Source organism: Dromiciops gliroides, chromosome 3, assembly GCF_019393635.1.
Source record: "Dromiciops gliroides isolate mDroGli1 chromosome 3, mDroGli1.pri, whole genome shotgun sequence".
NCBI classification, from domain to species: Eukaryota; Metazoa; Chordata; class Mammalia; order Microbiotheria; family Microbiotheriidae; genus Dromiciops; species Dromiciops gliroides.
In genome coordinates, this window is record NC_057863.1 from 663055632 (window position 1) to 663082726 (window position 27095).

The 27095-nt window shown below is 39.7% G+C and overlaps 1 pseudogene; it reads left to right on the forward strand.

Annotated features, from left to right (window-relative positions):
• Positions 1–27095, forward strand: part of LOC122748414 — a 43397-nt pseudogene that overhangs the window by 10759 nt on the left and 5543 nt on the right.

The window sequence follows — 27095 nt, forward strand, 5'->3', positions numbered from 1 at the left end:
TCATGCTCTTAAGCTCTTTATTCATACGTTCAACTTGGCCTGAACTTTGTGGATGGTAGGGCGTGTGGAATTTTGGAGTCACTCCCAAGAAAGAGTAGATTTGGGATAAAATCGAATCAGTGAAATGTGTGCCTTTGTCAGAATCGATGCGGGCTGGTGGGCCAAAACGAGGTACTATCTCTTTAAGAAGAATTTTGGCAACAAAGGCAGCTTGTGGCTCGGGGGCTGGGAAAGGCCTCTACCCACCGAGTGAGCTGATCAACTATAACAAGGCAAAATTTATAATGTCCTGCTTTTGGCATAGTAATATAATAAATTTGTAAGTGCTCAAAAGGTGTATATGCTAGAGGATGCCCTCCATAAGCTTTGGCCTTAAAAGCATACTGATTATAAGACTGACATGTGGAACAGCCTGAGCAGATTCGAGATGCTGTATTAGTTACACCTGGTGCTATCCAGGTTCTCTTAATAGAGTCTACAATGCCTTGTGTACCAAAATGGCCTTTTCTGTGAACAGAGAGGCATACCTGGTGGTAGAATTTCCGGGGAAGAAATGGCTTACCTTCCGGAGACACCAGATGCCATTGATCTGTTTCGCCTTAAATTTCTTTTTCCACTTTTCTACTTCAGAATCGTCATAGGTTAGGTTGGAAGGAATATCCTCAGAAGGTGAAAGTTTAAATACATGTTCAGGAGCTTCTAATGCAGCAAGCTTGGCTGCAGAATCGGCTCGTGCATTTCCCTTTGAAACAGGATCACTATTCCCTGTGTGGGCAGGGCAATGTACAACGGCTAGGGAAGAGGGCAGTTTCAGGGCATCTAAGAGGTCCTTGATAAGGTCCCCATTGGCAATAGCCTTGCCCGAGGATGTTAGAAAGCCTCGTTGACGCCAAATCATACCAATAAAGTGGCATATGCCAAAGCCATATTTCGAGTCAGTAAAAATAGTGGCACTCTTACCTTTGGCTATATTACAGGCCTGTGTAAGAGCCACAAGTTCAGCAGCCTGTGCACTAAAATGGCAAGGCAGAGAAGCTGCCCAGAGGGTGTCATAATCAGAAACTACAGCAGCTCCAGTAAAACAGGTTCCCTCTCTCATAAATGAGGAACCATCTGTATAGAGGACAAGATCAGGATTTTCTAAAGGTGTATCAAAAAGATCGTCACGGGGTTTTTCAGCCATATCAACTAAAGAAGCACAGTCATGCAACGGTTCCCCTGAGAATGGTAAATTAGGGAGTAGTGTTGCTGGATTAAGAACTGTGCAGCGTTTTAAAGTGATATTCTCATTACCTAACAGGGTTATTTCATACTTAGCCAGCCTTTGATCTGAAAAGGCTTGTGTCCTGTGACGTAGTAAGAGAGCCTCCACTTCGTGAGGGCATTGCACAGTTAGAGGGTTACCTAGGACCAAATCAGAGGCTTTTTCTACCAAAAGGGCTGTGGCCGCCACTGCTCTAAGGCAAGGTGGCACTCCAGCCGCTACAGGGTCCAGCTGAATTGAATAGTAGGCTATAGGGCGTTGGTTAGGCCCCAGTGACTGAGTCAGGACTCCAGAAGCCACCCCCCTTTGTTCATGCACAAAGAGAGTGAAAGGCTTACTATAATCTGGTAGTCCCAGGGCAGGTGCTGATAACAAGGCCCGTTTTAATTCTTTTATGGCTGAGAGATGCTGGGGATCCAACTGTAAAATGTCTGGAACAGAACTTTTTGTAAGAGCTATGAGAGGTTTAGTAATTTCACCAAAAGAGGGTATCCATTGTCTACAGTACCCAGCTGCTCCCAGAATGGCTCTTAATTGCTTCTTAGTAGAGGGGGCAGAGAGTTGTTGAATGGCCTGGACTCTCTTAGAAGAGACAGAGCGAGTTCCAGCAGCCAAAATAAATCCTAAATATTCTACCTGGGGCAAACACCATTGTACCTTTGTCTTGGAAACCTTGTGTCCTCTCTTGTGCAGCTCCAGCAGTAAGTGACGGCTATCTTCCTGACAAATTTCAGCATTAGGAGAGGCCAAAAGTAAGTCATCTACATATTGTACTAGTGTGGAGCCTTTAAAGGTAATAGAGGCCAGGTCCTGCTATAAAATTTGGGAAAATAATGTAGGACTGTCTACAAATCCCTGTGGGAGTCTAGTCCAGGTCCACTGTCTATTTTTCCAGGTAAAAGCAAATAAATATTGGAAGTCCTCATGTACTGGCATGGAGAAAAAGGCAGAGCAGAGGTCTACCACTGTGAAACATGTAGATTCATAGGGAATGGAAGAAAGTATGGTAGAAGGGGAAGCCAATATAGCATGTCTAGGGATAACATAATTATTAATTGCTCTAAGATCTTGCACAAAACGATAAACAGGTTTACCATCTGGCCCAGGCTTGGGTTTTTTATCTGGCAAAATGGGAGTATTGCATGGAGAGTGATGACATGGAATAATAATACCCTGGCTTTTCAAAGCCTCAATTATAGGTGTGATCCCTTCTATTGCTTCCCTAGACAATGGATACTGTGGAATGGAGGGGGGTGGTCCCCCCTTAACTTTAAAGGTAACAGGTATGGCAGACTTAAGGAGCCCCACCTCATTAGGGGATGAGGCCCATAAAGACTCAGGAATGTCAGAGGGGATTTTGGATACCTCCCCTGCTGTTCCTTGAGCTTCTGTAAGTAAAATTGGTAATAAATGAACAGTATCCTCTGGCAATTGTAGGGAGACAGCCCCATCTGGAGCACAAGATATGGTTGCTCTAAGCTTACAAAGGAGATCACGACCTAATAAATTTACAGGGGCATCAGGCATGAGTAAAAATGAATGTTCTACTGTTAAGGGCCCCATAGATACCATGCGAGGATTCAATTTTGCCACTCTCTGGCTCTTTCCTGAGACTCCTACTACATTCAAAAATCCTACAGGTCTACACCCAGCATCTGGTTTGCTTATTAATACTGATTTAGAAGCTCCTGTGTCTAGTAAACAGTCATAATACGTGTCCCCTACTTTGAGGGTCCCATGAGGTTCATTACTCTGGGGAGGTGAATGAACTGGCACAAGCACATTCAAAAAATCCAGATCTGGGAATATGTTGCTTTCATTATCTTTGTTCCATTCCTCCCCTTCCTCTTGTCAATCCTGTGCCCCCCTTTGAGGGAGTCCATGGTTACCCTGATTCTGGTTCTGTCCTTCTGTTCCTCCCTGATAGGGTCTACGGTTATCCTGATACTGTCTCTTTGTATCCCCCTGAAAAGATTTATATCCATTTTGATTCTGCCTGTAATAAGGGTTATAATTACTCCGGTTGTTTCCTTTCTGATAAAAGTTTCCAAAATTATTTCGATTTCCCCCAAAGAATTCCTCAAGGCTCTCGGTCATTGTCCTCTTAAGGTCTTGTTTTCTAGTTCTACATTCCCTCAAGAAGTGTCCTTGTTTTTTGCAGTACTCACAAAATTTAGGGGGTTGATAACGATTTTCAATTTTCCAGTTTCTCTGCCCTGTTGTTTCCTGTACTGGAGCTAAAATGTCCTGTCTGTTCCTTTCTTCTCTCTCATTTCCTTCGTAAATATATGTTGCTATTTCTTTAAGTCTGTCAGGACTCAAACTATTCCACCCAGGACATTGCTTTTTAAAATATTTCCGAATTTCTGGTAATGACTGGTTTACAAAATGAGAGCAGATAATATGGGCATCTCTACTGTCTAATGGGTCTAGTCTAGCATATTGCCTGGCATACTTACACAGCCTGTCATAAAATCTATTAGGTCTCTCATCAGGTCCCTGAACTATATCTATAAATTTTTGCCAGTTATCAGTCTTTCTAATACAGGATTCCATTGCCTTCAGCAATGTTTCCCTTGCATCTTTCAACATATCAAAATGCTCAGGGTTATTGGGGGTCCCAGTCAGGGTCTTGAATAGGCCACCCAATATCAACCTTTCCCGTGGCTTCCAGGCTGTTTGCTGCAGCTACTATATCTGCTCTTTCTCCTGGGGACAATATTGTTTCCATAAGGTCAGTAACATCATTCCAAGTGGGCTGATATGCTTTAAAAATTGCTCTAAACTGCCTGATAACTGCTGTGGGATCTTCATCAAATTTAGGAGTGCTTTGTCCCCATAAAGCCAAATCCTTGGGTGTAAAAGGTGTGTATTGTCTGAGCTTACGTATAGTACCTTTTTGACCATGGGCGAGGATCTCTTGAAGGGGAAAAATTTTTACTTTCTCTGTCTCCTCTACAGGGGAATCATTTCTTTCTTTCTTTATTTGTTTGTTTGGCATGGAGGAAGTAGAGGGTGAGGGAATAAGAGTTGGGTCATTTGGAATTTCAGTCTGAATGGCCTTGGATTTAGTTGTTCTGTTGGGCGTTTCGGTTAGGCAGGCCATGTCTGTCTGCCAGTCTATCGTTTCAGTTTGGGTGGCAGACTCAGATGTAAACTGGGGCCTGGATTTTCCTCGTTTTATATTTTTAGTATGATAATTTTCACTTGCTCTGGCCCAGATTTTCCAATAACGTAAATGTTCAGGTGGACATCTACTTAGGGTTCTTTGCAAATGCCTCAATGTTTGGGGATCAAATGACCCATATTTGGGCCATTCTTCCTGTAATTCCTCATGCCACATAAAACACAGTCTGATAAGCTCTCCTCTGGTCATGGTTGTATTTAGTCTAAGTTTTCCCTCATTCCAATCCATAAGTAGCTTTCCTAATGGGGAATCCCAGGGAATCATCTTTATTCTAATATTATCTAGGACATGCCAAATTCTCCATACCACACCAAAAGCCCCACAAAACCACAAAGAGTAATAAAAATATATTCAAGTTCAAGCTGGCCAACATCTTTGATTAGTGAAGGTAAAGCTAGAAAAGGGGTACTTAGGGTGTTTAAAAGATCCATTTGAAATTTAAAATAGCCTATACTTGGTAGTTCTTTCCAATTTAAGGGGACAAGGGAGGGGAAATCTTACCCAATCAGAAGATCAGAAGATGAACATTCGGTTTTCCTCTTCGTGGTCAGCCAAACTGTGTAATTTAAGATTCTAAATGTGGATTCTAATGTGTTCCCCCAGTTTGGGGGAAACTGACTAAAAATCACTGATAAAACGAGTTTAGGTTTTTTAAGGGTTTATTGGAAAATAGAAAGAAAAAGATTGAGAACAGAATTCTAACAGTCTGGCATTCCTATCTTTCCTCAAATCTCCTGTGAAGTCCCTCTGCCGCCACCACCATCAAGTCCGGAAGTCCAAAAGGCCCGCGCTCTCTGCGCAGGCTCCCCTTTCCTCCTTCCTGTCTCCTCCCAGACCATAGGAGGCTCCTCCAGTTGATTGGCTGGTAGACTTGATAGACAGCACCCATGAGCAAGCGTCATTTCCTGACGCCAAGGAAAAGCCACAATGCCTCTGAGGCATTTTCCTCATGGTGGAGCTCTCCACAGCAAGTCTCCAGTAGGTGGCGTCATTCCAATCATTACAGTTAACATTCATAGCTTATTTAACATAAGAGGATCCACACTGTAGAGAAATCCTAAGAATGTAATCAGTTCAGTAAAGTGTTCAAGCAACTATCATCTCTTTACTTCCCATCTGAGAATTCATATTACACAGACATCTTGTCACTGTCATGAATGAGGAAAGGCATTCAAATGGAGTTCAGACCTTGTTCAGTATTATAAAATTCATTCTGATGAGTTTCATCATATAGATTCAGTGTAGGAAGACTTTCACCCAGAAATCATCTCTTAGTTTATATCAGATTCATAGTGGAGAGAAGCCTTAAGAATGTACTGAAGAGGAATGTGCATTTCTCTGTAGGACAATCAGTAGACAACACTATTTTTTTTAATTTTTATTTTATTTTACATATAAGGTATTTTATTTTTTCCGTTACATGTAAAGATAGTTCTCAACTTTTGTTTATACAAGCTTTACAATTTTAGATTTTTCTCCCTCCCTCCCCTCCCTTCCCCCTCTCCTAGACAGCAGGTAATCTGATATAGGTTATATCTATATATCTATATGTCTATATATCTATATCAATATAGATATAGATATACACACACATATATATACAAATAATAACATTAATCCTATTTCTGCATTAGTCCTGTTATAAGAGAAAAAAATCAAAGCAATGATGAAAAACTTCAAAATAGAAAAAAAAAAAACACCAGCACCAAAAACAAAAGGAAATAGTATGGTTCATTCAGCATCTATACTCCACAGTTTCTTTTTTTTTTCCTTGGATTTGGAGATCCTCTTCTATCATGAGTTCCCTGGAACTCTTCTGTGCCATTGCATTGGTGAGAAGAATATAGTCCATCACAGTAGGTCAACACTCAATGTTGATGATACTGTGTACAATATTCTTTTGGTTCTGCTCATCTCACTCATCATCAGCTCACGTAAGACCCTCCAGGTTTCTCTGAACTCCTCCTGCTCATCATTTCTTACAGCACAATAGTATTCCATTGTATTCATATGCCACAACTTGTCCAGCCATTCCCCAATGGATGGGCACCCCCTCAACTTCCAATTCCTTGCCCCCACAAAAAGAGCAGCTATAAATATTTTTGTACATGTGGGTTCCTTTCCCCTTTCCATGATTTCTTCGGGAAAAAGACCTCAAAGTGGTATTGCTGGGTCAAAGGGTATGCACGTCTTTATTGCCCTTTGGGCATAATTCCAAATTGCTCTCCAGAATGGTTGGATCAGTTCACAGCTCCACCAACAATGAATTAGTGTTCCAATTTTCCCACAGCTTCTCCAACATTTATTATTTTCCTTTTTTTGTCATTTTAGCCAATCTAATAGGTGTCAGGTGTATCTCAGAGTTGTTTTAATTTGCATCTCTCTAATCATTAGAGATTTAGAGCATTTTTTCATATGGGAATAGATAGCTTTGGTTTCTTCATCAGAAAACTGCCTGTTCATATCCTTTGACCATTTCTCAATTGGGAAATGACTTGGATTCTTATAAATTTGATTTAGTTCCCTATATATTTTAGAAATGAAGCCTTTATCAGAAGTACTGGCCTCAAAAATTGTTTCCCAGCTTTCTGCCTCCCTTCTAATTTTGGATGCATTGCTTCTGTTTGTACAAAAATTTTTTTAATTTAATATAATCAAAATCATCCATTTTGCATTTTATAATATACTCTATCTCTTGTTGGTCATAAACTGTTTTCCTTTCCAAAGATCTGATAGGTAGACTATTCCCTTTGTCTCCTAATTTACCTATGGTATCACCTCTTATGTCTAAATGTGTATCCATTTTGACCTTATTTTAGTATAAGGTGTAAGATGTTTGTCTATGCCTAATTTTCTGCCATACTATCTTCCAGTTTTCCCAGCAGTTTTTGTCAAATACTGAGTTCCTATCCCAGAAGCTGGAGTCTTTGGGTTTATCAAACACTACATTACTAGTGTCATTTACTACTGCATTTCCTGAGCCTAGCCTATTCCATTGATAGTAGACAACACTATTGATACTATAATGAAGGAATATGAAACCAATGGTGGTGGGAAGGGCTTCAGCTAGAGCTCAAGGTTGGCTGCACAATGGAGAAATCATGCTGGAGATTAGACATATATCTAATTAAGAAAGGAAGGCCTCCTGTTGCAGCACAGAGTTGTTGTTTTTTTAAATAAGTGCATGAGAGTTGGGGGAGGAAGAAATGTGAAAGAAATGAGTTTTTATTTTGTTTGGTTTTTGTTTAGGGTTTTGTTATTGTTGTTGTTGTTGTTGTGATTGTTTTGCAGGGCAATGAGGGTTAAGTGACTTTCCCAGGGTCACACAGCTAGAAAGCATCACATGTCTGAGGCCGGAGTCCTCCTGAATCTAGGGCCAGTGCTTTATCCACTGAGCCACCTAGCTACCCCCACAGCAGACTTCTTTGGATCTCCCAACAGAAAAGACTGCTTTAGATATCCCAGACTTACACTGTCTGTAAAATCCTCTAAATATGATGAATTCTTCTCTGAAATCCTAATGTTCATCATCACTCCCCAACATTTCTTGGCATTTATATACTATCATTTCTTTAACCATTCCTCAATTGATATTTACTTTGTTTTCTGTTGTTTGCTGGTACAAAAAATCCTTATGTCAATATGTTGGTTACTGTTGAACATTTATTTCTCTTGTGCTTTCTTTAAGTCACTGCATGGCCCTGTGAATGGAATTTTGTGCATAGAGCCACAAAGCCTAAATTCCAATTTAGTCTCTGGCACATATTATCTGGGCATGTCTGTCTAAATCTCCCCATCTGTGGAATGGGGATAATAGGAGCACAAAGTGAGCCACAAATGAGACACTATTTGTGAAATGCTTTTCAAAACCATTCACTGTAGAAATGCCGGCCTTTAATAATTCTTGCTCATGGTTTTAGGGTAGAGATTTCTTATCATTTTAGCAACATTTATTTTATTTTTTCCAGTTACATGTAAGGGTAGTTTTCAACATTCATTTTCATTAGATTTAGAGTTTCAAATTTTTCTCCCTCCCTTCCTCCCTGCCTCCCTTTCCTCCCCCCCTCCACAAGATCACAACCAGGTTATATATGTACAATCCACAAGTGTTCTTTTTATCAGTTCTTTCTATGGGGGTGAATAGTAAGCTTCCTCATTAGTTCCTTGGGATTGGCTTGGATCATTGCATTGCTGAGAGTAGTTAAGTCATTCACAATTGCTCATTGAACAATACTGCTGTCACTACGCACAATGTCCTCCCAACTCTGCTCACTTCACTATATATCAATGCTCATTAGTCTTTCCAGGTTTTTCTGGGATCATCCTGTTTGTCATTTCCTGTAGCACAAGACCCATCCCACCCGCAATCATATAGCACAGCTTTTCCCATCATTCCACAATTGATGGACATTCCCTGGATTCTCAATTCTTAGCCTCCACCAAGAGTGCTATAAATATTTTTTGTACAATTTTCCCCCCCTTTTCTCTTTTTCATGATTACTATTGTTAACTGTTTCCCTTCCATCCTATTCCCTTCCCCATGATATTTATTCTATTATCCATCTTCTTTCATCCTATCACTCTTCAAAAGGATTTACTTCTGTCTGTCCCCTCCCCCACTCTGCCCTTCCTTCTTTTGCCCCTCTCTCTTTATCCCCTTCCCTCCTATTTTTCCTGCAGGGTTAGAGATTACTCCACCCAAATGAGGTGTGTACATTATTCCTTCCTTGAGCCAATTCTAATGAGATTGAGGTCTTTGAGCCAATTCTGATGAGTGTTAGGCTCATTTATTGCCCAGATTAAATAGATTACTCCACCCAGTTGGGTGTGAGTGTGTGTTAGTCCCTCCTTGAGCCAACTCTGATGAGTTTAGGTCTTTGAGTCTTTTCTGATGAGTGTAAATTCATTTACTGCTCCTCTCCCATCTCTTCCCTCACTCCATAAGCCTTTTCCTGTTTCTTTCATGTAGGATTTCATCTCTGCCCTTCCCCCTCCCCCAGTGTATTCCCCTCACCTCTCAATTTAACCCTAAGGATGTCATCATGAGGTAGCTAGGTGACACAGTGGACAAGGCACCACCCCTGGACCCAGGGGGATCCCAGCCAAAACCCGGCCTCAGTACAAGACAGTCACCCACCTGTATGATCCCAGGTATGTCCCCCAACTCATTTTTTTTTATGTTCTATAGGGTCTTGTATTTGAATGTTCAAATTTGCAATCAATACAGGTCTTTTCATCCCAAATATCTTGAAAGTCTTCTTTTTCATTAAGTCCCACTTTTTCTTCTGCAACAATTATGCTGAGTTTTGCTGGGTAGGTGAATCTAGTTGTGTAACGATTGGAATGACACCACCACCTTGCTTCTATGGCCCCCTCCTGTCTGTCTGATGCCAATGGACATCTCAATCCCATGCATCTGATAAGTCCTGGACTCAGTTTCCTCTAATATGTTTGATGCATGGACATATATTTCTATCCACCTTATTTTACGCTGGCCCATACTGCATGCTTGAGGAATAGCTCGATTGTGGGCATGCTCATATCCCTTAATTTATCTGTTCTTTTATGGTAACCACCCATAATATCTCGGGTGTCATGATAAATACCGTGTCTGGGAGGTTTGGCCTTGACATCTGTTACCAATTATATTAGATTTCAAAATTTCTCATGATGGCATGAGGATAATTAGGCAGATGATGCAAAAAGTGATGAAACAAAGATAAAAATTATTTTTTTTTATTATTTTTTTTTATTTCTTTTTTTTTAATCACAAAAGTATTTTATTATTTTCCAAATACATGTAAAGATAGTTTTCAACGTTTGTTTTTATAAGATTTCTAGATCTACATTTTTCTCCCTCCTTCCCTCCCCTCTTCCCAAGACAGAAAGCAAACTGATATAGGTTATATACGATAAAGTAATCTATTGACAAGCAAAGGATCAGTGATAGCTCGAGATGGGAATTAGACCTGTGATTTCACTGGTATTAGGAGCTCCCAGGTGAGGAAACTCCCTCCATTCATACAGGTTGGCACCTTCCTTGAAGCTTAGACTCTTTAATAAAGAGTTGCCTAGTATATCATGTTCGTTGAACTGTCCCAAATAGCCAGTTTTTGTCAGAGGTGGGATTTGAACCTGGGTTTTCTTGGCTCTAGGCCAGCTCTCTCTATCCATTCTTTTTTTTTTTTTTTTTTTCAGATTCGTCTTTTATTTTTCTCCCTTGGGGTCTCTTTGACAGAACTCACAGTCATGTGTGCACCCTCCCCTCCCCAGCCCATGCCAATATCTAGAACCAAGCACCTCCCTGTTTTTTTTTTTAATGTAAAAACAGATTTATTTTAACATCAATTTAAAAAAAAATTGTTCCAACTTCTCTTCCTCCTCTATTCCCTCCCCCACCCACTAGAACTCAAGCATTTCAAAATAAATTATACATGAGTAGTCATGGAAAACATTCCCACATTAGCTAGGTTGTGAGAAAAAAACAGTCAAAAAACTCCCAAAACTTCAGACTAAGGAATTGTCAAAGAGAAAAAACATTTTTTTAAAAAAAATGTGTTTCCAGGGGCAGCTAGGTGGTGCAGCAGACAGAGCACCGGCTCTGGAAACAGGAGCACCGAGCCCAAATCCGGCCCCACACACCCAACACCCACCAGCCACATGATCCCGGGCAAGCCACCCACCCCCAATTGCCTCACCAAAAAAGAAAAAAAAAAAGAAAAGAAAAAAAAATGTGTTTCCATCTATTTCAGATACTATCACTTCTTTCTCTGTAGATGGGTTGCCATTTTCATAGTCCTTCAGGGTTATATTGGACCATTGCCTTGCTGAAAATAACCACATGCTTCCCAGCAGATAATTTTACACTATTGCTGTTATTTTGTATACAGTGCATTTCACTCTGCTTCAGTTCATGTAGGTCTTTCCAGGTTTTTCTAATAGTATCCTGTTCATCATACCCTAAATAATGTACCTTAAACTTGACAAAGAATTTTCTTCGTATTAGCCCAGCAAAGTCATCATAACTATTTCCCTCCATCCTATTCCCTTCCCATGATATTTACTCTATTTTCCATCTTCTTTTAAACTATTCCTCCTCAAAAGTATTTTACTTCTGACTGTCCCCTCCCCTACTCTGCACTCCCTTTTTTTTCACCCTTCCTTCCTATCCTCTTCCCCTCATACTTTTCCTGTAAGGTTAAATAGATTACTCCTCCCAACTGGGTATGAATGTTCTTCCCTCCATGAGTCAACTCTGATGCAGTTTAGGTCTTTTGAGTTAATTCTGTGTTCCAAATTTTCTTCCTCCCTCTCTCCTCAACCCTCCCTATGAAATCAAGCAATTCAATATTTCATACTTGTGCGTTATGCTGAATCATCTTCACCTTCCTTGAAAGTATTTGCTTTTATCTACTCTCATCCCAGTAATCTGGGCCCTTCCCTCCTTCCCTCCCCCCCCTTATCTCCACACCTCACCCTCATCAGGGCGAAAATATTATTACTATACCACTTGAGTATGTATGTTAGGTCCATCTTTGAGTCAATTCTGATGATATTAAGGTTCAAACACTCCCAATTCCTTCCCCCTCTTACCCTCCCCTCCATATGCTTTTTTCTTGTTTCCTCATAAGGCAACATACTCCTCCACAGACAATCGTTCCCCTTCCCCCTCCCCCAGTCTATTTCTCCTACACCTCAACCCTATTTTAAGGATGTCATTATGGGTTAGTTAGATGGCACAGTGGACAATGCACCAGCCCTGGACCCAGGAGGCCCCAAGCCCAAATCCGGCCCCATACATAAGACACCCCACAAAGAACAAAACATAACTTCCCTTCGTATTCAGTTCAGACCTGTGTCCTCTGTATTATCTTCCCATATAGGAATGTTAACAGTTTGATCTTTTAATATCCCTCATGAAGTCTTTTTCCTGTTTATCTTTTTATGCTTCTCCAGGGTGTTGTATTTGAAAGTCAAATTTTCTATTCAGTTCAGGTCTTTTCATAACAAATGCCTGAAAGTCTTCTTTCTCCTTGAAGTTCCATGTTTGCCTCTGAAAGATGATGCTTAGTTTTGCTGGGTATGTGATTTTTGGCTGTAGTCCCAGTTCCTTTGCCCTCTGGAATATCATATTCCATGCCCTCCGGTCCTTTAATGTAGAAGCTGCTAGATCTTGCTTTATCCTTATTGGAGCTCCACAGTATTTAAATTCCTTTTTTCTAGCTGCTTGCAATATTTTCTCCTTGACCTGGGAGTTCTGGAATTTGGCTATAATATTCCTGGAGGTTTTCCTTTTGGGATCTCTTTCAGGAGGTGATCGGTGGATTCTTTCAATTTCTATTTTAGCTTCTGCTTCTAGAATATCAGGGCAATTTTCCCTCACAATCTCTTGGAGGATGGTGTCTAAACTCTTGTTTTGGTCATGGTTTTCAGGTAGTCCAATGATTTTCAAATTATCTCTCCTAGATTTATTTTCTAGGTCAGCTGTTTTTCCAAGGAGATATTTCACATTGCCTTCTATTTTTTCATTCAATTGGATTTGCTTTACTGTGTCTTGGTTTCTCATAAGCTCACTAGCTTCCATTTGTTCAATCCTAATTCTTAGGCAATTATTTTCAGCAGACAGTTTTTTAATCTCCTTTTCCATTTGGCTTTTCAAACTGTTGACTTTTTTCTCATGACTCTCCTGCATTGCTCTCATTTCTCTTTCCATTCCTTCCTCTCTTTCTCTACATCTTCGTTCTATCTCTCCTACTTTCTCTTCAAAGTCCCTTTTGAGAGCTTCCATGGCCTGAGACCAGTTCGTATTTTTCTTGGAAGCTTTGGATGTTGGAGCTTTGACCCTATTATTATCTTCTTCTTCTGAGGATGTATTGTGGTCTACCTTTCCCCCAAAGAAGTTTTCGATGGTCTTCTGCTTTCTCTGCCTACTCATCCTGGCTTACTGTTTCTTGGCTTTTTACTCCTTAAAGTGTAGCACTGCTTCCCGGACACACTGTTCGTGCTACAGCGTGGCCCAGGGGGTGATTGGGCTTCTTCTCAGCCTGCCTGGCTTGTGAGTAATCACAGCTGCTTTCTCTTTGACCCGGAAACAGAAGTCTGATTGAACTCTGATTCTCTATGGTCGGAAGCTTGGCATGCTTTTACCCCTCCCCCACTGGGCCACCACCACTCGATTCAGCCCACTGGTTCAGACCCAGGGCGCTTTGCCCCAACTCCAGCAGATACTGCCTCCACTTCACCCCGGCCTACCTCCGAACCCCCTCACCAGTCCGTGATCGGAGCCTCAGAAGCTGCTGGTGCTGAAGACTCTGACGTGTTGGAGGCACTGTCCCTGGCTGGGTCCGGACCGCGCTGAGCTGTTCAGCCTGATCAGTAGGTGATCAGAATTGCCCTCTTTTGCGGAGAAACAGTCTCACTCTGTTCTTATGTGCATTAGGCTGTTCTGGGTTTTGATTTTTACCGCATTATTTGGGCGTGAATGGACGGGTTTATCTGGAGCTTGTGGGAGTCACAGCCTCTCCTCCGCCATCTTGGTAAAAATTATTTTTAAAAATTAATATCACAGCAATTGTCTTCTCAATTTACCCTCCACAAGGGGGGACTATAGTAATATTAAGTTTTAGAGAATGTTTCAACTTTTGTTTTATTATATGTTTTATGTGTAACAACTAAGATTCTGAATTCCCTTAGCCGTGTTTTTGAGAACTTTCATTGTTGATTTGATTATTGACAAAACTATTTTAAAGTTGTGTTAAGCTCAATTTTGTAGGAAATTTTCCTGACTGATTATCAGAATCAACACATCAACACCTGAAAAGACTTCCATTCCATGACTACACCCTGAGGACATCTGAGAAAAGACTTTCAAAGACTTTAAATGAACAGTTTGGTTTTGTTGTTTTTCTTTTTCCCTTCTGTTATTATATACACCATTTGTAATATGCACTCTCTGCAGAGGCCCTCCCTTTGCAAGACCAATGTCAAAGCGCCAGTTCATGAGGGACTGTCCCTCTGGACAAAACTTTTTTCCTCCCTCCCTTTTCTATATTGTTATTAACATATTATTAGTTAACATAGGTTATTATATTCTGTTATTTTTTACTGTTTCATCAAGGAAACGCCCCATTTTTTTAAGAAACAAAGTGGGGACTGTAACGATTGGAATGATGCCACCTGCTGGAGACTTACTCTAGGAAAGCTCCAACATGATGAGAGGGCCTCTGAGGGCAGGACCATGTGTCTTTTCTTTGGCATCAGGAAGCAACGTTTGCTTGTGGGAGGAAGAAGGGGGAGGCTGGTGCTCTGACTCCCTCTCTTTCCTGAGGACTCTGATGGAGAAGGGACCTAGGAATGCTCTCTCCCTTTAATAGATAGATGAATCTAGGCCTTTCTCTCTCTCTTTACCAAATTCTTATTCTCCTTAATAAATGCTTAAAAGCCTAACTCTTGCTAAAACTTATAATTTATTGGCGACCACTCATTAGATGTTTTAGACAGTATAGCTAGAATTTTAGCCCTTACAGTTGTAATCCCATTTCCTTTGCCCTCTGGAATATCATATTCCATGCCCTCCAGTCCTTTAATGTACAAGCTGCTAGATCCTGTGCTATCCTGACTGGGGCTCCACAGTACTTGAATTCTTTCTTTTTGGCAGGCTTGCAACTATTTTCTCCTTGAACTGAGGAGCTCTGGAATTTGGCTAATAATATTCCTAGGTGTTTTCTTTGGTTGGGATCTCTTTTCTGGAGGTGGATTGGTGGATTCTTTCAATTTCTATTTTAGGCTTCTGCTTCTAGAATTTCAGGGCAATTTTCCCTGGAAATATCTTGGAAGGTGATGTCTAAGCTCTTTCCTTGATCATAGTTTCAGGTAGACTAATAATTTTTCAAATTATCTCTCTGGACCTATTTTCCCAGGGTCAGCAGTTTTTCCCAGAAGATATTTCACATTGCCCTCTATTTTTTATTCATTTGTATTTGCTTTATTGTGTCTGGTTTCTCATAAAGTCACTGGCTTCCATTTGTTCAATCAATAATTCTTAGGCAATTATTTTCATCAGAGAGCTTTTCCATTTGGCTTTTCAAGCTGTTGACTTTTTTCTCATGTCTTCCCTGCATCACCCTCATTTCTCTTTCCATTTTTCCTCTACCTCTCTAACTTTATCTTCAAAGTCCTTTTTGAACACCTCTATGGCCTGAGACCAATTCATATTTTTCTTGGAAGCATTAGATATAGGGGCCTTGATGCTGACATCTTCCTCTGAGGGTACACCTCAGTCTTCCTTGTTACTGAAGAAACTTTCTATGATCCTCACCTTTCTCTGTCTGCTCATCTTGCCTTTCTTTTACTTTGACTTTTAGCTCCTTAAAGTGGGGCACTGTTTCCAGGCTGCAGTATCCCAAGCTTAAGAAGTCCCAGGTGGTATGAATTAAGGAAGATCAGGTTCTTTCCTTGCCTGGCCTGTTCCCTGGTCCTAGATGACCCCAGACCAACTTGCTAATCAACCAGCTTTGTGTGTTGGTGGTTAGCTCTGACAAGCCTGTCCCCCTCCCCCACCTGGGCCACTGCTACTCAAGCCTGGCCTCCTGGTTCTCAGCAGGGAGGAAGAAAACCCAAGTTTTGCCTCAGGCACCAGCGGAGATCCCTGTAGTCTCCCTCCTGGTCAGGACTCAGCCCTCTTAACAGACTGTGAGCTTAGTTCCAGACAACACTGGTGCTTCAGCTGATTCAGAGGCTCTTGGGGTCTCCCTCTCTGGTGAGGTCTTCCTGGGACTGGATCTGTGTCAAGGTGACTGTGGGCTTGGGCTCCACTCCTGTGTCAGCACAGCAACTCCTTCATCTGGACCTTCCAAGCCGTTCTTGGTTAGAAGATGATTTCAGCACATTCTCTGTGAGTTTTGCTGCTCCAGGCATTTTCCTATGGCATTATTTGGATGGTTTTTGGGAGCATTGTGTCATGAGTTCGAGAGCTCACTGTCTTTCCTCCACCATCTTGGGCTTGCCCCTTCTTATCATTTTAAGGAAATTTCTATATATTACCTATGCTTTCAAGTGTTTTTTAATAAAAATGTTATATTTTGTCAAAAGCTTTTTCTGCATTTATTGGACATATAGTTTTCTGCAACTTTTTGTTATTGATATAATCAATTATGTTGAATAGTTTTCCTCATGTTAAACTATTCTTGGCATTCCTGCTATAAATCACACCTTGTCACAATAGATAACTCTTTGTGATATATTGTTGTAGTCTCTCAGCTAGTATTTATTTTGGATTTTTGCATCCACATTCATTAATGAAGCTGGGTCTATAATTTTCTTTTTCTTTTTACTCTTCCTGGTTCAGGTATCAGCACCATATTTGTTTCATTAAAAAAGTTGGTAGGATTCCTTCTTTGCCTATTATTACAAATACTTTAATATTGCAACTATTTGATTTTTTAAATGTTTGTAGCATTCACTTGTAAATCCATCTGGTCCTGATACTTTATTCTTTTTTTTGGGGTGTCTTTTTTTTTTTTGGTGAGGTAATGGGGGGGTTAAGTGACTTGCCAGGGTCACGCAACTAGTAAGTGTCAAGGGTCTGAGGCCAGATTTGAACTCAGGTCCTCCTGAATCCAGGGCGGTGCTCTATCCACGGTGGCCACCTAGCTACCCCCCTGATACTTTATTCTTAGGAAACTCATTTATGGTCTGTTTCAATTTCTTTTTTCTAAAATAGGCTTATTTACATATTTTATTCTTCTGTCAATCTAAGCAGTTTATATTTTGTAAATATTCTTCCACTTAACTTAAATTGTTATAATTTTTTGGCATGTATTTGGGCAAAATAACTTTTTACAGTTGCTTTGATTTCATCTTCATTAGTGGTATATTCACTCTTTTCACTTTTGATACTACTGATTTGGTTTTCTTCTGTTTTTAAAAAAATAATATAACCCTTGGGGGCACCGAGGGGTGGCAGGGGCAGCTAGGTGGCACAGTGGATGAAGCACTGGCCCCTGGATATCAGGAGAACCTGAGTTCAAATCTGGCCTCAGACACTTGAAACTTACTAGCTGTGTGACCCTGGGCAAGTCACTTTAACCCCAGTTGCCTTGCAAAAAATAAAAAAAAATAAAGAGAGAGAGAGTTTTATTTATTAATTCACTGCTTTTCTTATATCCATTTTATCACACACCTTTAATTTTTAGGTTTCTAATTTGTTGTTTAATTGGGGATTTTTAATTAGTTCTTTTTCTAGTTCTTTTAATTCCATATTCAATTCATTGGTCTGCTCTTTATTTTATTGAGTTAAGCATTTAGAAATATGCATTTTCCTCTGCTTATTGTTATTGCTGCATCCCATAGGTTCTGGTATTTTGTCTCATTATCATCATTCTCTTTAATGAAATTATTGATTGTTTTTATGATTTGTTCTTTGACCCACTCATTCTTTAAGATTATGTTGTTTAGTCTCTATTTTTAATCTTTTCCATGGTCCCTTGTTGAATATAATTTTTATTACATTGTGATGTGAAAAGGATTAATTTAATATTTCTGCTTTTCTGCATTTAATCATAAAGTTTTTTATGCCCTGATACATGGTCATTTTTTATAAAGGTACCATGTACTGCTAAGAAAAATTACATTTATTTCAATTCCAATTCAATTCTCTCCAGATAGCTATTGTATATAGCTAGATTCTATTTATCTCTTTACTTCTTTCTTGTTTGTTTGTTTGTTTACTTATTTATCTTATTTTTTTGTTATTTAGTTCCAAGAGGAAAGGTTGAAGTCCCTCACTGGTTAATAGTTTTGCTATTTCATCTGTAATTCATTTTGCTTTTCCTTTAAAAATTTGGATGCTATAGCATTTGGTGCCCATTCCCTTTAGTATCAATATTACTTATTATCTATGGTACATTTTATTAACAGTGTAATTACCTTGTTTATCTTTTAAATAAGTCTATTTTAGCTTTAACTTTGTCTGAGATCATGATTGCTACTCCTTGTCATTTGTTGTTTTCCTTTTTTGTTTTTTGCATTCTTATTTTCACTCTGTGTATTTCTCATTTTAAAATGTGTTTCTTGTAATATTGTAATATCCTTGTAATGTCCAACAATATATTGTTGGATTTCTTAATTTGGGAGGGGGGGGAGGCATTGGGGTTAGTTGACTTGCCCAGGGTCAGAGGCAGGATCTTGAACTCAGGTTCCTCCTGACTCCAGGGCCAGTGCTCTATCATTGCGCCATCTAGCTGTCCCAGATTCTGATTTTTAAATCTACTCCGCGTGTTTCCACTTTAGGGTGAGTTTTATCTCATTCACATTCAAATTATAATTATTGTTCACACTGGGAAAAGTATTAGGTTGGTATGTAGGTTAGGATGGTGCTGAGGGTGGGACAAGGGGCCTTTTTGGATGAAGAACTTGGTTCTTTCCTCTTTCTTCATTGTAAGAACTGACATCTGAATTTGAATTTCCTGAGGTCCCATTCTAGTCCACACTACACATTTTACCAAGGGGCCACAGATAGTGAAAGTGACTTCAGACCCCCCATCTGCTGCTGTTGCTATTGCCTTTATAAAGAAGAAATGGAGGCCTGCTGAAGGGGAGGGGGTTAGCTCTGGGTTGTATGTAGAGTCAGAACACTAACCCAGGGGTCCTTAAAATGCTCATCTCTGTACTTCAGTGCAATAAACAGTAATTGCCAGCATACTTTCTCCATCCTGGCAGGGGGGTGGGGGAGTGGGGGAGAGAATGGGGGGTCTCCTGAATGAAAATGAAGATTGGATAGAAGGCACAGAAAACCAGATGTTGAATCATCTCTATTTGTTAAAGATGAGACTAACTCTAGACACTGAGAATTAAATGAATGTCAGAATTCAGACAACATGCTTGAGTGTTATACAAAACCAGAAGATTCAAAACTCCATTCCAGATGTACATACTGGGGAAGTGTAGTTCAAGAGGAAGGAATGAGAACTAAAGTGAATAAACAAATTGCAAGATACAAAAGAAAATTTCTCATGAATGAATTTGGAAGAGAAAGAAAATTATCTTCTGGAAGTTCTGATACAAAAGAATTAACATCTGTAGGACTAGGAGAATAAAAAACAGATGAAAATATTCTGATGAGGAGACAAAAATACATAAATTATGTGAAGATACAATTGTCTATGATTAATATATTAAAGAAGTTCCAAGGCACCTTAGAAAACCTGGAATTCATCCCAAGACTCCAAAACAAATTTAGAAGTACAGTAGGTTTTTCACTCTTCCAGTGACAGATCTGACAAATTTAAAATGTTTCAGAATCTGGCGTATCAGCATAGGTTGTCCTACATTACAGCTTCCAACAAAACTTGGCTGTCACAAATGCCAGGTAACAGAATTGTTTACCTTTATATTAAGAAAGTTGAAAATCACCAAATCAGGCCTGTGGTGTGTGCCCAGGAAGACTTCGAGGTGTTCGTGCAGTGAGACCTGAAGTTCTTATGAGGCTATCAAATACCAAAAAGAATGTCAGCAGGGCTTATGGTGGCTCCATATGTGTTAAATGTGTCCATGACAGGATCTATGCTTTCCTTATTGAGGAGCAGAAAATTGTTGTGAAGGTGTTGAAGGCGCAGGCATAGAGTAAAAAAAATAAATAAAAAGGATATTTTTTAATAAAAAGAAATTTAAAACATAAAAAAGTATAGTAGGTGATTATGAGACCAGCAAATCAAGCTGTGGAAGGGTGCTTTACATCTTAGGGATACTCCATCTAAGGAAGGTTATAACTTACAAGGAATCACCTCAGTAGATATTGGTGAAATGGAGACTGAATCTGTGAAAAGTAGTTGTGAATCACAAACAAGCTCTCAGGAGAACTATGAAATGTATTCTGGCATGCCCACAAAAGTTAGACATGTTGATTATCAAGAAGATGAATTTGACTTGGAGGCTCTGTTTTGTTTTGTTTTTGTGGGGCAAAGAGAGTTAAGTGACTTGCCCAGGGTCACACAGCTAGTAAGTGTGTAAAGTGTCTGAGGCCACATTTGAACTCAGGGTCCCCCTGAATCCAGGCCAGGTGTCCTGACTGCCTGGCCTCAGTGCCCTCATAGGATCCAGCTGTTTTCCAGAGACAGACTGGCCCATAGGGAAGATAATGAGATAGAGGGAAAAGACCCCTCAGTGTTCAGAATGGAGTATGGCAGGTCAAGAATGGAGACCGGCCAGGGTAGTAAAGGTTGTCAGGCAGGCGGGGGGCGGGTGGGGGCATGAGGGGAAGGGGATGCCTGGGAGAGCCGGGGGCCATACGGTGGGCACATCCTGGTGAGGAAGAAGAGGTGTGTTATCAGTGATTTTAGTCAGTTTCCCCCCAAAACTGGGGGACAGATTAGAATCCACATTTAGAATTTTAAATTACACATGAGTGAGCTTTCTTCTGCTTTTTCCTAAAAATTGAGAACTCCACATGCCCACATGTGTGTAAAGGGATTTAGCAGATACTCAAAGGCCCACCTGGAGACTAATCTAAACTGATTGAATCAAGTGAGAGTGATTGACTGCTGATTAGCCTATTTCCACTGTACCACCTAGCTGCCCCCCCATGCCCCCACCAATTTTATTTTTTAGAATCATCCCATTATATTCCACTCAACCTCAATCCTGCTAAGGATGCTCTTTTATACCACTCAAGTAATGATAATATTCTTGAGTTACAGATAACATTTTCCAAGTTAAGAAGTAAACCATATGACTTTATTAAATCCCCTATAGTTGATGTTTACCTTCCTATGTTTCTCCTGAATTTGTAGATCAAATCTTCCATTGAGTTCTGGTATTTTTCTCATAAATACCCTAGAGTTCTTTCTAAATATCCATTTTTTCCATGCAGCATTACACTCAGCTAAGTGTCATTCATGCTTCCAAACCCAGCTTCCTTTGCTCTTTGGAATATAATTTTCCATGCCCTTCAGTCTTTTAATGTTGAAGCTGCTAATATTGTGTTATCCTGACTGTAGTTCCACAGTATTTTTTTTTTCTAGTTTACTTGTAGTAGGTTTTTCCTTGACCTGGGAGCTTTGTAACTTGGCTTTAATGTTCCTGTGATCTCTTTCAAGTAGTGATCAGTGGATTTTTTTCAATTACCCATTTTATTCTTCTTATTCTAAAACTTCAAGGCAATTTTCCTTATAATCTCTTTTTGATCATAAGTAGTCCATAATTCTTATATTGCCTCTCCTCTTATCTGTTCTCTGTTACAATTTTTCTGAGATGTTTCTTCTATTTTTCCATTCTTTTGATTTTGTTTTTTCTTCAAGTCTTCTGAAGTCATTAACTTCCCCTTACCCAATCCTGAATTTTTAAGAGAAGTTATTTTCTTTGATTAGGTTTTGGATCTCCTCTTCCAATTGGTTGACTTTCTTTTCATAATTTTCTTTTATACTTTTATTTTTTTCTGCTAATTTTTCCTCAACGTCTTTATTTGATTTTAAAGTCCATTTTAAGTTCTTCCAAGAATTCTTTTTGGGCTTCAGCCATTTAACATTTTTTCTTTGAAGTAGAAGTAGCTGTTTGAACTTCACTATCTTCTGACTATGAACCTAGATCTTATCTATCACCACAGTAACTATCTGTGGTCATTCTTTCTCTTCTGCTTACTCATTTTTAGCAGCTTATTTATTTGCTGTTAACTGTGTTGAGTTCTCATTCTTAGGCGTTGGAGGGGAAAATCTACAAGGCTGTCCTATCCAAATACTGCAAGACTATAGAAATAATTAAGACACTGAGGAGACACAGTCAGGATCACACATAATTTAGTAATGCAGGTAATGCCTTCATCTACACTGTTTGGAATATCAATATGAATTAAAAGAAAGTGACTAAGCTATCCTTATGTTTAAGGCTGCTGACTTCACTGTGAAACTTATAACCCAATCAATGATAAACATTAAAGATTCTAGCAATGGGGAAGCTAGGTGGCACAGTGGATAAAGAGGACCTGAGTTCAAACCAGGCCTCAGACACTTGACACTTACTAGCTGTGTGACCCTGGACAAGTCATTTAACCCTCATTGCCCTGCCATCCCACCCTCCCCCAAATCTAGCATTTCCATAGTGATTTAAGTTTTGGAGAGCATTTTAGAAATATTGTCCCATCTGATGCTCACATCAACTCTGGAAGGTAGGTGCTCTTATTATCCTGATTCTAAAGATGGGTAAACTCTGGCAGGAATAGGCTCAGGGTAATACAATTAGTTACTTTCAGAGACCAAATTTGAACTCTATCCATTGGGCCACCTACCTGTTGAAAGAAAGCATGACATAAATAAATGTTCAACAGATACCAAAATATTTATATGAGGACTTTTTTTTTTTTGCCAGCAAACAACAGGAAACAAAGGGAGTAATTGGGGAAGGGCTGAAGAAGGCACAGTATATGAATGCCATGAACTAGAGGATTATTGAGAAACATCAGGATTTCAGAGATAAAATCATTACATTTATAGGATTTTATGCACAATATGAAATCTGGGATTTCTAATGAGATCTCTCATACTGTGACTTTAATGGAGTCTGTCCTGCAGTAAATGACCTTGTCTTGTTAATCAAACACCAAGAGTTTTATCTCTATAGGAGGTTTTCCAACATACAGTCCAAGTATCAGCTCTAGGTGAAAGAAGCTCTTCTTCCCGCAAACATTGCTTCTATAAGCCTTCCATTCCAATATGGCTATTGTTGCCTACTGATGTCTCTCTTCCAGAGAAAAGCATGTCCTCTTTGAGAACACTAATAAGTCTTCTCTCCACTTGAACCTCTGCTGAAAAGGAAGAGATGATCTCTGGCTGAAGGCCTTCTTAATTGAGTTTGGTCAAAGCTTCTCCTTAGAATGATTTTTACTGAGTTGAAATAGCTCTGCTCTTACTTCATTTCAATGCCCCGTGATTATGAGATTTCTACTCGTATGAATGCTCTGTGGGAAATAAGAGGTGATTGTTGCCTGAAAACTTTACCACATTTAATCTATTCCTCAAGTTTTCTTTCCACGTAGATTCTCTCATGATCAATAAACTTAGAGTGTGTTAACTAACTAAAGGCTCTACCATTTTCATGACACCATGAAGTACATCTGTACAAGATGATCACATGTTCTGCAAGACTAGAGACTTTCACATTGATTCCATTCAGAAGGTCTCTCAGCAGTGTGGATTTTCTGATGTTTAGCTACATTGTAAGTGAATCACAAAATCCTTCCTCATTGATTATATTCATAAGGGTTCTCTCCAGTGTGGATTCTCTGATTGATGTGCAGCAAGATTGGAGTTCTATAGGAAAGTCTTTTTGCATTGAGCATCTTCATAAGGATTCTCTTTTGTGTGGATTCTCTGATGTACAGAAAGATTGGAGCTCTGAGTGAAAGCCTTTCCACACTGATTACATTCATAAGGTTTCTCTCCAGTGTGGATTCTCTGATGCCCAATAAAGACTGATTTGTGAAGGAAGGCCTTCCACATTCATTACATTTATAAGGTTTTTCTCCCGTGTGAATTCTTTGATGGCCAATAAGGCATGAACTGTAGCCAAAGGCCTTCCCACATTCATTACATTTATAAAGCTTCACTCCAGTATGAATATTCTGATCTCTAACTAGATCTGAGTTCAAATGAAAGGCCTTCTCACACTGATTACATGTATATGTTTTCTCTCCAATATTAAATCTAGGATGGTAAGGTAGAGATGAATGAAGGGATAAGGTTGCTCCACCTTCATTGCAGTCATCAGGCTCCTTTCTAATGTGAGTTTTCTGGTGAGTAATGAGCTTAGAGTTCTGGCTGAAGGCCTTCCTTCCTTCATTACATAGATGAAGCTTTTTGCCAATTTCACTTTTCTGATGTCCAGTGAGGTCTGAATTCAAGCTGAAAGTCATTTTCTGTTGATTACCTTGATGCAGTTGTATTTCAGGAGGCTTCTCAGGGGACTGAATAAGTTTTACCTGTTCAGTAAAGCATTCCCTATATTTACTGTACTCAAAACAGTCATTCCTTGGGGACACTGTCTCACAGTGATTTTGGACTGAATATTGTATGAAGCTCTTTCCAACTTCATCAAATTCACATGAATTCTTTGGATTTTTATCCATCTTGATATCAGAGTCATAGATTTCTCTCACATTGAAGTCATAGGGACTGTCATTCATGAATCTTAGCTGGCCATGTTCTTCCACAGAAATGCTCAAGATTGTACTCATCTCTTTCACTGTAAGCCTGGTCACTGCATCTGAAGAAACAAATAAACATATATATCTCACATAAATATATAATTTCCCCTCTAATGGCAGAAATAAAACCATATGTTATTCTATTTCCCCAGGCAAAAAGAAGTTTCAAACCCAAATAGGCAGAATCAATCACTGAAATATGACATTAGCTCAAATTCATAGAAAGCCATTAATAAATACCCTTCAGCCCCTGTGACTAGATGTACTCCTTCCCCATTGCACTGTTAACACCTTTTTAAAATTCCTTTTAAAAATCTTTACATTTTATGTTGTCAATCACAGATAATCTTCCTGCATTTTCGTAATGCTCAGATTTGATGAATGATCACATGGTCATACATCAATTTCATAGACCGGTGGGAAATATGTTTCTTTGTTTAATTCTCAGGTAGTAACATTCAGGGTTTAAACTAACTTCTCTTATATTCTATTAAAACTGATATATATATATATGTATATATATATATATATATATTTGCTGAACATATATTAAATTTTCACATTATTTATTAAATTACTAAGTATAATAACTACCCTAGTGTACCCCTTCAAATCTATTTTTTTTTTTATTTCCAGGTATCAGACCCCAACAGGAGTACCACCCATTAAAAATTTATTTTTTCCCAAGGTATAATGGAAGTCCATCACTTCTTTAGGATAGCCATTATCCATGTATTTTCTTTCTTTTTTTTTTTTGTGGGGCAATGAAGGTTAAGTGACTTGCCCAGGGTCACACAGCTAGTAAGTGTCAAGTGTCTGAGGCTGGCTTTGAACTCAGGTCTTCCAGAATCCAGAGTCACTGTGCCACCTAGCTGCCACTATCCGTGTACTTTCTAGAATTTTTCTTCATTGATTCCAAAATGTCATGATCAGGCAGACTTGCAATGGTTTGGGTGTTCATGCTATGATTATATTCAACTCTGTCCACTTCTAAGAGCAACAAATTCCTTCTCAATCTGACATCAGATTGCTTCCAAGCATCCAAGTAATATCCCCTTCCCTCCCAATATTGCATCTTTCTTAGTTCAGGCCTCAATCACCTCATATCTGAGATGCTATTGCAAGAGTCTCCTTGTTAGCCTCACCATAGCATAGCAAATCTCTCCCCCATCCACTCAATCCCCCCTCCAGCTGTCAAACTCACCTTCCTAAATAAAATGTTCTTCTCTTCATGTCACTGCCTACTCCATAAACTCCCTTGGCTCCCCATCACAAGGACCAAATATAGAGTCCTCTGCTTGGCTGTTGAGTCCTTCATCATCTGCCTCTCTCCTCCCTCTCCAGTCTTCTTTCTCTGACTCCCCTCCACATGTTCAATAATCAGTGGTACAGGCCTCCTCTCTATCTGAACCAGGACATTCTATCTGCTGACTCCATGTTCTCTCTGCTGTCCCTCCTGCTTGCTCTGGCTTCTCTCAAGCCTCACCTACAATCCCTCATTCTACAATAAATCTTCTCCAGGCCTCCTTAGCCAAGGGGACTTCCCTCTCTTGATGGGCTCCAATTCATCCTGTGCATAATGGGTTATTCATAGTTGTTTGCATGTTGTCTTCCCTACTAGACTGTGAAGTCCTTGAGAGCAGAGCTTGTCCCTTTTGTTACAGGCAAAATAATTATAAGAGACACCAATTTGGGGCAAACATATTATTATTTTATCAATTTCTACTAGTCAGGGATTGACCAAGCAAGGCCCTAGGTTCTTGTGGTACACACACACACACACACACACACACACACACACAGAGACAGAGAGAGAGAGAGAGAGAGAGAGAGAGAGAGAGAGAGAGAGAAAGAGATACTCTGAATGAGACTGCATGGCTACTTTTCCAGGTTTTTTTCCCTTTTCAGTAAGAAGCAGGTCATTTTCCAGCAATTAGATCTAACTGGTTCAGGTATTTGAAGGTAGATTATATCAGGTTTGAAGGACTGAACTGTTGGTTGGATTAGAATCCAAAGAATTTGGACCCTGCCCAGACCAGGCCAGCAGGCTGGCTACTATCTGGGTGTGGTCCCAAGGGGCACAATGAGTCTGGCTGACAGCAAGTAACAAATAGGGGAAGCTGAATTTCCCCATATATTGGTTAATAATTATTTTCTCACTCTTTCTTTGTATCCCTGGAATGAAGCAGGTGCTTTATAAAGGTTTGTTGACTTGAAGAAAATCTAGGACAGTGTTCATTCCCATTGGAGACCTGCAGCCCTTTTTGAATGATTTCAGGAGAGTTCTGTGCCCCAAAGTTCCAAGGAGTGACCTACACATGATCATAGACTTATCACTGGAAGGAAACTGAAAGGCCATGGAGGTTAATAAACACCTTGTTTTACAGATGGGGAAACTGAGGCTCAGAAGCTCAGTGATGTGCCCTGGAACATATTACTAAACAGGAATTTCC